Source organism: Cebidichthys violaceus, unplaced genomic scaffold (genome assembly GCF_023349555.1).
Source record: "Cebidichthys violaceus isolate CVI_PGR_0920_01 unplaced genomic scaffold, fCebVio1.0.p SCAF_70, whole genome shotgun sequence".
Lineage (NCBI taxonomy): Eukaryota > Metazoa > Chordata > Actinopteri > Perciformes > Stichaeidae > Cebidichthys > Cebidichthys violaceus.
This window is the reverse complement of record NW_027176928.1, coordinates 151,205-161,949: the sequence shown is the minus strand read 5'-3', so window position 1 is coordinate 161,949 and position 10,745 is coordinate 151,205.

Here is a 10,745-nt window from a genome sequence, read left to right as displayed (position 1 = left end):
TCATGATCTTATTGAGTCATTCTGACCACTAGCTAACCAATACTAAAACTAGCTATCTGACTAGCGTAACTAATGCTTACTTTTGTCCAGGAGACATTGACATTTTGAAAATTAGTTTTTCATGAGTGTCGCTCGTCACGTGACTCGTAAGTCATTAGTCAGTCAAGTTAACGCCAACCACGCTCTTTTCCTAAACCCAACTACGGGGTTTTGTGGCCTAAACCTAAACTTCCTGTGGAGATGGAAGTTTATAACAAACTGGTGAAAAGATATATAATTTGTCAGACGAAGAAGATCAAGTAATTAAAAAAACCAATGGACAGAACATAAATCTATCGTATTGATAAATGATCCAGGAAACTCCAGGTGGTTCTATGTTGAGGACCAATGAGGATTCCATAAAATGAAAACTTTCAAATGAGAAGTTAGACTTTACTTCACAACTCTATAGTTTTTATGTCCTCCGGTCATAAAAAAAAAAAGTTTTATACAACACGCTTCACTGCAGCCTGTAATTCACTCTCACTCCTTTCCTCTGTTCTACAGTGGCAGACACTGGTGGTGGGAGGTGTCTCCAAGTCTCTTACTGTAGTCATAGGTGAGTGAAGGGTATTGGGAACGTGTGTGTGTGTGTGTGTGTGTGTGTGTGTGTGTGTGTGTGTGTGTGTGTGTGTGTGTGTGGTGGGAGATCAATCACATGCAGTCAAGTAAAACAAAGTGTCCCCCTGTTTCGGTGAGGCTGAGGTGATTGAATCTGACATGTTTTATTATCAAGACACAGCACTTTGCTCTGCACTTCACTGCCAATTAGGGACGCTCACCTTTTCAGTCTTGACCTCCACAGGACAAATTGTCTCTCTGTCTCTCTCTCTCTCTGTGCACACTGATGAGATCTGAATCCGACCTGAACTGACCCCGAAATCCCCAATACCGGAGCCTCAGGTCTGACACGTCAGATTCCAGATATCTATAAGCTGTTAGCCCACGTTGACCTTGGCCTCCCGTTTGTTGCCTGTCAGCCTCCAGGCCTCCGTTTTCCTTAAACCAACAATCTTCCCGCAGCCTGGCTGTGCACTGTAAACAGGAACCTGAACACCAGCCAGGGTCCCAGTTCGGTGTCCTTATTGTCCCAGTGGGAGAAATTAGGTTTCGCAAGACGAGCAATATTCAACCTGAACATTGTAATGTGTGTTTAAAACCTATCAAGTTGTTCTTTCTCCTTTATGGAAATGTCTGAGACCCTTGGTGGTGCATTGAATTGAACTGCTTGAGGGGAACTTCTTTCTGTAAATCTATGACCTCAAATAACAGATCATTACCGTGAATAAATAATTAGTGAGCGAAATATGATAATTTAGTTTCCTCAAGTTATTTGTATCCTTGAACACAAATCGTGTCTCTAGGTGGAGGGAGGCCTTAGAACTCAGAGTAATTGGTGAATTGACATAATAATAATAATAATAGTAATGATTACACTGGTGGGTTTATTAATAAAACAGGACAAATTGAATTATAATGAAGCTTGAGAAGCCCTGAAGTAACAAACACTGTTTTTCAGAGTCAAGGTCTGGTCAGATTGGGAAACAGGTGCTGCTGTAATAAACACAATAAAACAAAAAATACCTTCTTTTACTGGGTGATGGTGCAGAATCCTGACAATCCTCCCAGGTCCACAATCATCTATGTCTACCTAATAACAGTAATACTGATAATGATGCCTTTACAGTCGTCATTAAGTACACAATAAGGTGCATGCCTTCAGCCCTTAAGAGCTCAGAGATTTGTTTTTTATGCTCGCTCACTTAATGTGCCGAGGAACCTCTCCCTCTCTTCCCCTGAGACCCTGCTGTTCCTCATTCGTCCTCCAGTCGCCCATCTTGGTTGTTGTTTTTTTTTTTTTTTTCCGGTTCCTTCTAATCACCTGGCACTCGTTGCTTTACTAAGCCCCAGCTTATAATTACCAGCCGCTATCCTACTCCCAGTCGCCTGATTGTGAATGTTGCTCATCTGCCATTGTGGTTAACTGTGTTATCTGCCGCCTGTCCTTGCTGCTTTTACAGAGTTGTTTGGATTGTTTGGCTGAGTTTGAAAATAGTAAAGCAGCTTTTTATTTGTCTGCATTTGGTTCCTTTCCCCCTATTTCTAGTTGTATCTTTGACACAACAGTATATTACACTATATATATATATATAATATACTGTGCTGTCAGTCAGTCCTGTTTCCACCACTCCCACTTTTAATTTACCACTTTACAGCTTTTGAAGTCTGCTTTTAACCTCGAACCATTTTAGTTGTCTCTTTAAATTGGGTAATCGTCCATTTCTGTAATGTATGTTTTAAAATATGTCTCTCTATTGAATCCCCTTTGTTTAGTGTCTGATTTGTGTGATAGACATTTATTTTATTAGTCAATTGAATAATCAATATAAATAGTCATTAGTCCTTATTACAGCTGTCAGATTTGTGCAGTAGTTAAACCTGTAACTCCAGTATTACTCAATAGCCAGCCTTCACTGTGTAATACAACTGCAGGTCCAACTTAACAAGCTCATCAGGTCCAGGTCAAATCCATCTGGCTCCTCAGACGAAGATCAGATCCAGAAATAATTGTCTTTAGTCGCCAGAAGTCATATACCGACTCCATCGGGGGCTGAATTCATATGCTGCCTCCACCTCATTAAGAGAAATCCATGAAGGGATCTGGTTCTCTTTATTTCTACTATCCAATCAGTAAAGATTACAATAATTAAAAGTTAACCTATGACCAAACACACCCTGCTTTCACATTGAGTTATCAGAGAGAGTGAAGGGATAGCAAACCAGCGAGAAGCTCAAAAAATAATGTGTGTACAAGTTACATAATCACAGAGCTTGTATGTTTTTTTTCTATATTGTAGGATAAAAGCAAAAATATATGTATACTGCCGTAAATATAAGATACAAAAATAACCCTTTCAAGGTTTAGCAAAGCCAGACTCACTTGTTCCTTTTATCGTCCCTCTGGTCTTCATTCTAACTATTAATGTACGCTATCATTATTGTTTCGGACACTGCTGTTCCGATTCTTTGCAAAAGGCTTTGTTTGCATTAACATTGTTGTTTAGCATTTTTTTTTTTTTATTTATTCTGGTGGTCAAATAAAAGTGAAAGAAGATCCACGATGCCAGGGGAAGCTGTAATGTCTCTGTTGGTGTTTATGTTATGATTTTTGTCATGTTTTTTTTTGGTTATTATTTGATATGGTAACGTGATTCTGTCTTTAACGCGCAGCGGAACAGGAACCTGCTGTAAACCCGTTTTTTAACTGAGTTTCAATGTAACACAATTAATGTGACTTTTCTATGATAATACACTGAAATGAAAAATGAAGCCTTCACTGGTTGGAATAAATTCCCTCCTCAGTTTGCAAAGACAGTGGTTACATCTCTTGCTGTTTCCATTTTAAATTGGAATAAAAAAAAAAACACAGCTTGAAAACTTTATTGGACTCATTTCCCTGCTTCCTCAGCTCTGTACGCAACAAATTGATGAAGTGGTTGGAAACCTTTTTTTGCACATCCAACTGTTGTATTGGCTCAGTGCAGGCTGAAGCTTACATGGGTTTCTGATTTTTTTTCTTCTCTTTTTCTCTTCATCTGCAGAGCACTTTGTGCTTAAACTTGAAAAACTGCTATATAATTAAAATAATAGCTACTAATAACGACGCTCCATCCTGTGTCTCTGTACCTGGAATGTCACCCGAATTACCTTGGAACGCTTGGAATCCCTCCGTGATTTTACGGCTCTGCGGCACGTCGCGAAAAGAATGGCATCTGTCACAAGAAAACTTTCGAGACTTCCTTTGTCTGACGTTGGGGGAGCTGAGGTGCTTCATGTTTAATTAATGACGAAAAGGCATCTCTGTAAAACAAAAACAAAAAAGGCTAGGGGTTGTCTGCCATGCGGGCTCCTGGAGAGAAACAAAGAGCGAGGGGGGGGGGAGGAGGGGGGAGAAAAAAAGAAAAAAAAACCTGCAGCCTGGTTGTCATCTTGATCTCTGGAGTCTCTTTGCCTTTATCTCGTGCCTCGCTCTCTGCCATCCATCACTGCGCTTAGCACCATGTGTTCATCTGGCTTTGTTCCCCCCCCCCCCCCCCCGTTGATTTGGGTTCTGATGATGAAAACGTAGCTGTCCTCCTTTTTTTTTTTTGCCTTTTCGAATGTCATAAAACGAGTGAGCTGATGCGTGTGATTGTGTTTGTGCATTTGCGCAAATGTGACTGTGTGCATCCAACACATGCGTGTAAATATGAACGCTTTAGAGCTGAAGCGCACTTCACGGGGGCGCATATGGCGCGTTGAAGTAAACAAAAGCCAGCGGGCCATATGTCTTCCTGCAGGTGCCGCTCGGCGCTCAAGTGCCTGAGATCCTCCAGAGGCCCGCGCTGCGAGGCACGTTCATATTCTTTACTATAATATTAGACAAATATGTAGACGTTAAACACAAAATCCAGGCTTAAAGCACCCCAGGTGCAGCTGCCAAATGCAGGAAGGACATCTGGCAACATATCACAGACAGTATGAATGTGTAAATTAATATGTTTAAAGTAGCACTGCCCCAATTATGTCATGATTAGATCTCACTATAATTACATTTGTGTATTTCAATAAATTATCTTTAATATATATATTAAAGTTTAACTCTGGGAAATAAACGGACAGCACCTCTATGACGACGTACTAGATTTAAAGACAAAACACACTCTTTTTTTCACCAGTCTAGACTCCAGTCTAGACTCCAGTCTAGACTGGGGGTTTTTCACCAGTCTAGACACGTCCAGCACAATCCCACCCAGAGCTCAGATTCACCGAGCTCGTCCGGTAATCAGTTCTCGTCTTGCTTTCACCGGTTGGCCTCCTTTTGACACACGGCGGAGCGTCAAATCCTTCTGTCCACCCTGTCCTACCTGGGTACCTTGCTTTGAGTCCAACCTCACAGGGCGATCGCTTAAGTGGCAAAGGAAGGACAGGTGTCCAAACGACTGACTTACACTTATAGCATGTTGCACTTTATTTAGCTTTTCACTCCTATAGTCTCCACTGGCTCCCTGTCGCTGCTCGCATTATGTCGTTAGTGCTTCCCTACAGAGCTGCCACTGGCTCAGAAACCACCTGCCTGAACTCCAATATCCAATATGATCAACCAACAGCAACGACTCGTCCTACCGCATTGCAAAGGCATGGAATTTCTCTCTGTCTTCAAAAAAAAAATCACCTGAATACCTACCTATACGCTCTTTTTCTAGGCTCTAACAACGTTTTACAAATGCTGAATCTTTACGGTTTGAAAAGGTTGGGTGATTAGAAGACGCAGATGTTCAATGTGAGGCTCGTGGTGCATTGTAGCTATTTTCCAATCAAATATTTATAGGAGGAAAATGGCTACTTCAGGGCGACTCGTCGCGCCTTTTTAAAGAAGAGATTCTTCAGACGGCCGTCAAAGGGGGTTTTTGCACAAACAAATGTTTGCCGTGTCAATGTGCAAAAAAAGTATTTACAACATCAAACGATTGTGTCGCTTGTTCGGAGTGTCGCTCTGTTCATTACTGTCCGAATGCTGTTTAAATTAGCACATCTGGTATGGATCTAAAAAGGAAAAACCACATGCTCTGATCAAAGGAGAACTCACTTCCTTTGATTAAGTCAGAATCAAACAATAAACCAGAACTGCAGTCCTAACACCAGTGGGTTAGCGACCATCTTTTGATGCACGGGCTTTAGTGGGGGGAGGGGGGGGGGCTTTATCATTTATTTATGGAGAGCTTCGGTTTACATATTTTGTAATTGAGTAAAATCTATGTAGGGCACAAAACATCACGAAGGACATTTGTACTAGTTTTGACAACACAGTGTTAAAGGTAAGGGTTCATTGAGAAATCATTAGATTGACTTTCATGAAGAGGCATGTCTCCGAAGAACAAAGACAATTGCTCTCTACAGTCCCGTCGTTAATGGACAAGCAACCCGCTCAACCCGTTAAATATGTTACATATGTTCTTCTTCTTATCTTAAAATAAGTATGTACTAAAAATACTATCAGGACACATCCTGCCGTCAGCGTTTATTCAAAAGGTTGTATTTTTGACATGGCAAGACTTAATTCTCGCTTAATCACAGCCAATTAGTCGCTGCAACCATCTTGCCAGCGCTAATGCACCTTTCTGGACTCAGGATCTGAACATGTTGTCATTTGATTGCTAAGAGGGTCCAAAGTGCTATTATATGAGTGCAGTTTTTAGGGGCTTAATCAAAGAGCTTTTATAAAAGATCCTGCTGATTTTAGAATGAAATACATTGCCATGTAGCTGTTATGATTGTCTGACACCGCATTTTCCAATTAAGACGTGTGGGATAAGCCGATAACATTTGGGTTTTAGGAGCTTTCTTTGGACATGAAGTATAACATTCGGAATACGTGTTTCAAAGTGGTCGTTTTTTTACCGCAGTTTGCGACACGTGGCCTCCTGTACGGTCGTCTCATGCGCGTTGTACAGTAGTTATACACAAAGCAACAGTTTGTGGAGATGCACGGCCAAAAAGAAAAGCCCACATTTTCTGGTCGGAGAGAGAGAGAGAAACATAATGAAAGACAGGATATCAACAGGTTTTTTTGGGGGCGTGCACGCATAAAGCAACGCCGACTTTTTCCACGAAGGCGTTTGCAGGAATGACGGTTCACACGTTTCAAACACCCCGCCACCGGTAACGTTTAATCGGAATATCCACGGCTGCAATGTGAATATTAGTGGAATATTTCATTCGCCATGTAAACGGCTTCGTAGGAATATTGTGGGGGGTTTTTTTTTTCAGAATAAGGGCAGAAACACTCAATATTTGGCGCATGTAAACACAGCCAATGATTAATAGGAGCTATTTTGCCGAGATGGATCGCACAAGGTCAGGTGTGCCATTACCGACAACTGCACTCAAGCAGCGAAAAAGCAATAAAATTCAGCTTAATAAGACCGCTCAGATCCACAGAACCAAAAAACTTGACCCCCCCCCCCCCCCCCCCCCCCCCCCCTCTCAACCCGACAGACAGGGTCTTGCCGATGAGCTCGTTTCTTCTTAGGGAAACTTGTGGGAAAAGTGCATAAGTGATAAAAAAAAAAAAAAAAAAAAAACGTCACACCTGAACATCACATCAGCATTCAGAGCACAAGCCTCCCTCAGGCCGCATACATAAATATGTTATGAGCACGGCCTGCCGTTACTGTACAGTCTGGCAGTAATGGATATTCAGGGTGAAGGGGCTCTTGTGGGAGCAGCATGTAAAGGATGACTGGGCGGGAGTTAGTAACGCACCATTAACTGACTCCTCAGGATGCTCACAGACAGGGAAGAGAAGGAAACCCGGCCAGTCAGGAAATCAATACAAAGCGCATCAGTATGTGGGTCCGCGAGAGAGGGGGAGGATGATGTTTGCCATATCAGGATCACTTTAAACACAGGGTGCAATAAACACACGGGGACGCTCTCGTAGATGCTTGTACTTAACGAGTTTGACTGTTGCATGCTGACACGAGGCGCAGAGACAACAGGATCTTCCATGCTGCGGGTAAACAGACTCCGAGAAGCTGCATACTTGATAGCTGCATTTCTGTCGGTGCGACGCATACCCTAGTTTTTTGTTGTTGTTGTTGTTGTTTTTCTATTTAGAGGCTCTGCACTTACATGTCCAATCTTGCCACAAAATATTCTGATTTATAACAAATAGAATTGCAAAAAGGATAATGGCGACCTAATTATGAAGTTTAATTCATAGAGGGTGCTTGAAAGGGTGTTGCTGAAAATTTGCTTTTATAATTGCGAAGTAATGAAACACACAATCCGTCAGTGAAAACGCTCAGACCGCCTTGGACAAAAGCAGACTAATCGTCAATTCAAAATACGGGAAAATCAGCGAGTTCTCCGAAATCATCGAACGAGCCACTTAAAGGAGCCAGTGTGTGGGATTTAGTGGCATCTAGTGGTGAGGTTGTAGATTGCGTCCAACTTAATACCCCTTCGCTGACCCCCCCCCCCCTTTCTGCCAGTAAATACAGACTGTTCATTTTTTTTTGAACAAATCGGTTTATTATGAGTGATTCTTGCATCATCCTCTTCTGTCACCACGAGGACGGACCTCCTCAGTTTGAACCGGGGTCAGGCCTATGCTTCCTCGACAGCTGTGAATTGTTTTTTTCCGTCCAAATTAGGCCCTATATTTCCTCAGAACCACCCTTTTGTTCATGCTTAAAAATCCGTCTAAAACTCTTTGATATGACGTGATATACAACAGACTAAAGAAAAACAAAACAAACAGGGCCCTAAACATTACCTCATTGGCAGAGGCCCCTTGACTCGTCTCTCCATTAGAGAAGCATATCCAGACTCCTAATTGGTTTTACTATCTGAGCAGCTCAGTAGTCTGTTAACGACATCCCAAACCTGTAGCGTAAAGACATCAGAGAGCGCCTCTATGAGTGTCTTTATGAAGAAAAGTGCTGTTCTTGTGATGCACTGTAGGTGGTGGAGGGTAGAGGAAATGTGCTTGTGTTTTGAAATGTGTTTTTGTGTGTGTGTGTGTGTGTGTGTGTGTGTGTGTGTGTGTGTGTGTGACTGAGTGAGAGGCTGTCTGCTGTTTACGGGTGGGTGGTTTTGCTCAAGATTTTGTTGACACAAGCTGTTGCCCCCATGCGGTGCCTCTCCTTGCGTTAAAGCTTTCTGAAGAACTCAACGTGTTAAAAGTTGCCGCCAAATGAGCAATCGCACACTGACGCCGTTTGTCCGCGGCGCCGTTCAGCTTGCGGGACTCAAAAGACGATAAAACAAAAGGCGGACGGCGCCTCATCCTCACCTAGAGTTTTTTGAGGGTGTGATTTTTCCTCATTCGTGGGGGGGGTCACCGGAGCTCTGAGGCAGATGAAAACTTTGAGTAAAAATAATGTCCTAACGGCTAGAGATCCAACATCTAATCTGGGGGAGAAAAAAAAAATGAACTGATTCGCTTCTGCACAAGCGAAATGGTTTTCGTCTTTTTCAGCTCAGGGTATTGCCACGTAAATGAATTGACCCTAACAAAGAGAGGCCTCCCAGGTTTTCAGTGCGGTTTGACATGAAATAAGACGTTACATAGATTGTCAATGTCGTACAGGAGCAGCCACTCGGGCGAGCTTAACGAGAACTTCAGAGAGATGAACCCAAGGCTGTAGACGGCGGAGAAATGAAGCATTAAAACGGTGGGACGTCTCGCGGGTGCGGAGAGGAAAAGACAACTTTTTTTTTTGTTCAGCTTTCCGAGTAAAACAAGGACACCTTCCTTTAATCTTCAAACCCAAGCTTCATATCTTTCTCATCCGCAGCCATCCTCGCCGCATGAGTCATCCCAAATAGACTTGCCATGTTGAAGAGGGCAGCCGGTTTTAGAAATTTCTTCAGATCAAACTTTAATAGAATTTCGAGCGCCGAATTCTACGTTTCGCGGGAGGTGAGCTACTGTTGCTTTTCCATTTGGCATGTTTTACTCCCATGTTCTGCAGATCACCTATATGCATATATAACATGTCGCTGCAGACCATTTTCTAAGGCAAAACCAACCATTTTTGTTTTTACGAAAAACATTTTGTGTCATGGTACGTTGTAAGTTTCCACCACGAGCCTCCAACAACAGCTTCAATAATTCTTAGATGTTGCTAACGAGTGTCAGAACTCTCGTGGAGGGACGGACGCCATTCTTTCAAAAAGATATTCCCTCATTTGGTGTTTTGATGCTGTCTGATACGTTGGTTAATACAAATGTCTCATGTCGACATGTTGAGATCTGGAAAGTGTGAAGATGACGTCATATGATTCTCATCAAACTGTCGAGTTAGTCCTTTAGTTTGCCATGTGCTTTCAGTTCAACAGTGCATACTTTTTTATTAGAAAGTACTCTGCCTTTTTCATTTCGCCTCCGTTGCATGCGTTCTCTTGCGCACCAGACAAACAAGCAACGATCATGAGGGACAACTTCTGACTTCCAGCTTTAATGAGAGACGTTTACGTCCACATCAGAGGAACGGAGTAGGAATCGCAGCTCTCTTTCATGCATGTTTGTACATCCCCATTTTTATGGGACCGAAAATGACCGGAAAAATGAAAATAAACTTAAATGAAGTCGTCATTTTAAACAGTCGGTTTCAGATCCTCTGCACTCTGTGGCTGAAGTCTCACAGACATCAACAGACAGGTCTGTACTGCAGCCATATTCTCTTTCTTTTTTTTTGCCTTCAGTCTGGGTCACGATCAGTTGGATGCATTCAGGTAAAATTACTAAAATCTGGGGGGGCCGTGTGTAAAAAAAAAAAAATGGCCACAAGTCACTACGTTGTTTCATCCAATGTGGACGTGGATAGCCTCAAATTAAAGACAGCAGTTTCACGCTACAGCCTTTGTTTAATTTGAAACCCTACTTGCTGTGACCAAGAGACAGAACAATAAAAATCTATCGCAGTCCTAAAACTTAACGGACTTCAGTGCACTATCAGCTTCCCTCAAGCCTCCTTAAATTCTGAAAGAGCGGCGATGCAAAAAAAAAAAAAAAAAGTATTTCTGTGATGCCAACACACACATTCACACACAGCAAACTTGTTTTGCAGTGTGTCATGTGTTTGAAGATTTCAGCACAGACTGTGTAATTGACTTGCCAGTTACCATGACCTACATATGACAGAATGTTATTGCTA